Genomic DNA, 3,740 nt, shown 5'->3' on the forward strand with positions numbered 1-3,740 from the left:
GAAGAGGAGGGTATGGGAAGCTGAAACTGTAAAAGGAATCTGCCACCAAATTTTTGCCACCTAATCAGATGTAGACAGACTCTGATTCTAGCAATGTGTCACTTACTGGGCTGTTTGCTGTAGTTTTTATAAAATCAGTTTTATCAGCAGATGATCACTAGGGGACTAGTAAACCTACTGCTTTCTAGTCAACCATATTCATGAGCTCTGTATAACCCCACCCCCACCGCTTATTGGCAACTTTCTGCCTATGCACAGTGTACACAGAAAACTGTCAATCAGTGATGTGGGCGGGGTTATGTAGAGTTCAGCATTCAGAAAGCTGGTAGATCTGCTGCATATAAAATGTTTTCAAAATCTAATGTGAGTGATCCCAGTTTCCGTGCAGGAAATGTTGGCGCCATTTAAGCCACCGGAATTCATTATGGGCATAAATTTACCAGTGTAAACCATCAGCCATTAATTCTGTCTCCTACACCCTCAGTCCAACCTGAGATGGGCAGGGCCGTATTTACCATTAGGCACCGGAGGTCCGGTGCCTGGGGCGGCGGGTTGCGGGGGGCGGCGCCAAGGGCGAGAGTTAAAAAAAAAAAAAATAAATGTTTTGTTTTTTAAATTTCCTTCCCCAGACTCATAACTAAAACTGGAGTCTTTACGGGGGAGGGGGATAGAGTTAGTTTCAGATGGGTGTCATTGATAACCTCTTGTCCTAGTGGCTATAGAGATTGCTATGTTAATGAGGGATTTGGGATGTTAATTGCTGGCTTTGGCCTGGCGGTCATCTCTGGTTTATAGCTGCAGCTATTTCACATGTAATTGGTGTCTCATCAATAAGCGCCTCTTCTTTATCCATACTGATAATCCTACGGATCAATACATATCTGTGAAGGTCAAAGGTATCAGTGTGGACTGATCTGTTAGAGAAGAAGAAATAGCTTGTGGGCTCATAAGACATGCGTCTGCGGACAATGCTTTATATTGGGGCTTCTGTAATTACACAACCCATTTATGTGCTAAAAGCACATGGATCAATGAATATGTCCTGCTGCGTGTACTGATAGAAGAGCAAATTGCTGATAACACGTGTGATAACTATTATATATAGTATTCATGGTTATCATATGGTGTGTCCCATATAAGGCACTGTAAAGGTGACACAGTAAGGATGCCCACATTAAAGTGCCCACCAAAAAGGTGCCCACGGTAAAGATTCCCTCAGTAAAGGTGCCCACATTAAAGGTCACACAGTAAAGGTGCCCACGGAAAAGGTGCCACAGTAAAGGTGACACAATAAAGGCACCCACAATAAAGGTGCCACAGTAAAGTTGACACAGTAAAGGTGCCCACAGTAAAGATGCCCACAGTAAATGTGACACAATAAAGGCAACCACAATAAAGGTGCTAACACTAAAGGTGCCCACAGTAAAGGTGCCACTGTAAAGATGCCCACGGAAAAGGTGTGCCCACAGTAAAGGTGCTTACAGCAAAGGTGCCCATAGTAAAGGTGCCCACAGTAAAGGTGACACAGTAAAGGTGCCCAACAGTAAAGTGCCCACAGTAAAAGTACCCACAGTAGAGGTGCCACAGTAAAGGTGCCCACGGAAAAGTGCCACAGTTAAGGTGCCTACAGTAAAGGTGGCACAGTAAAGGTGCACCCAGTAAAGGTGCCCACAGTAGAGGTGCCACAGTAAAGGTGCCCACGGAAAAGTGCCACAGTTAAGGTGCCCACAGTAAAGGTGACACAGTAAAGGTGCACCCAGTAAAGGTGCCAACAGTAAAGGTGCCCACAGTAGAGGTGCCACAGTAAAGGTGCCCATGGAAAAGGTGCCGCAGTAAAGGCGCCCACAGTAGAGGTACCACAGTAAAGGTGCCCATGGAAAAGGTGTCGTAGTAAAGGTGACATAATAAAGGTACTTCCCAGGGGGCAATGCACCTAGGATTTCACTGTTTTGAGCGCCTTTGTTGGCTGCTGGCAGTGTTTTCTCTGGCTGGTCTTCCCGAGATCAGTGATTGTTTTGTCTTGTTGGTCTACTAGGCATTGCTCCCACCTAGCCAGAATCCTGCTCCACACTGATGAGGGGCAACACCCCGAAACAGCTGTCTGTGGATGGATACCTGGCCTTGGTATTTTCCTTGTCATATCTTTAAACTTGTCAAAGAGTTGGATATTGACTAAAAGGGCCACTTAATATGGTGGTTATGGTGGTCTCCTAAAAAGAGCCACTCCTTGGCTAGGTCCTTCCCGGAGGGATATCTGGCTATTTCTGTGTCGAGACTTCTAATAGAGGCTCCACTGACCTTTTTTGATTTGCATAATAAAGGTACCCACAGTAAAGGTGCCACAGTAAAGGTGCCCACAGTTAAGGTGCACACGGTAGAGGTGCCACAGTAAAGGTGCCCACAGTAAAGGTGCCCACAGTAAATGTGCCCACAGTAAAGGTGCCACAATAAAGGTGACACAGTAAAGATGCCCACAGAAAAGATGTCACAGTGAAGGTGCCACAGTAAAGATGCCCACAGTAAAGGTCCCACAGTGAAGGTGCCACAGTAAAGGTGCCCACAGTAAAGATGCCACAGTAAAGGTCCCACTGTAAAGGTGCGCATATAGGGCAGTCAATTATAGTGGAACTGATATCCTTGTAAGACAGTTGAAACTGAACTGCTAGCGTTCACCCTCCTTCATAGATCTGGCCTCTCTCAGTTACCTGTTGATAGTCCCCCTATGACATTTGGTTGTAGAAACATACAAGTGTGCTCTGAGGGGTCTTTGAAAATACATCAAAAGCACTGGGGTCTTGAGTTCAAATCCCACCAAGGACAACACCTGCAAGGAGTTTGTATGTTCTCCCTGTGTTTGTGTGGGTTTCCTCCAAGTTCTCCGACTTGCTCCCACACTCCAAAAACAAACTGATAGGGAACATAGATTGTGAGTCCCAATGGGGCTGTAAAAGTAAAGCATAATAAAAATAATAATAATAATAATAATAATAATAATAATAATAATAATAATGAGTGCCCTGTCCTAGGTCTCCTGGGATGGTATAGGTTAAGTGTATTGAGTACTTGCAGTGAGACAGGGTGGAGACTGTGTGTGTAACATTAGCATAGGGATGCAAACTTGAATGACATGCTCCACCCAGGGTCGGGGGTACTTGGGACTGGGCCGGACTAGTCCGGGGACGTCAGCAGCTCCGTGACCCTGGCGGTGTCTTTTCAATAATAAAGGGGATGATGATGGAAGTTGTAGTTTAGAGATTTTTAATGTTTGTGACGCCACCTTTTGTTTTGCGGCTATGTGACCCGTCGCTGCGCTGTGGGTTTCCCGGGGCAGGTGATCAGGCCACAGCTGAGGTGTTTTACTCCCCACAGGTGGAGTGAGACCCCGAGATAACTGTTGATTAGATGAAAGGTCTATGATGGCAGGTTGTGACGCAGGAGGAATGGAGACGACACCAGGGCTTTGCAATAACAGTCTTTTACTCACTGTATTGTGTCAGGCTTTACAGCCTTTTTAGTCCATCCACAGTGTGCTGGGATCCTCAGTGATGGGCAACCACCGATCCCGAATAAGTCCGAGGCCAGCACAGGTGTTCCCATTGTTTGCCTTCCCTGGCCATCTCTCTGCACTGACTTTCTCCCTCCTGTCCTGCGCCTCCACACACAGTGCCCTGAGCCAGGAGCCGCGGACCAGCAATGGGACTTCTGCCTGCCTGGCTCCCTCTGGGGACCTTCAAAGGGAC

Source organism: Anomaloglossus baeobatrachus, chromosome 7 (genome assembly GCF_048569485.1).
Source record: "Anomaloglossus baeobatrachus isolate aAnoBae1 chromosome 7, aAnoBae1.hap1, whole genome shotgun sequence".
NCBI classification, from domain to species: domain Eukaryota; kingdom Metazoa; phylum Chordata; class Amphibia; order Anura; family Aromobatidae; genus Anomaloglossus; species Anomaloglossus baeobatrachus.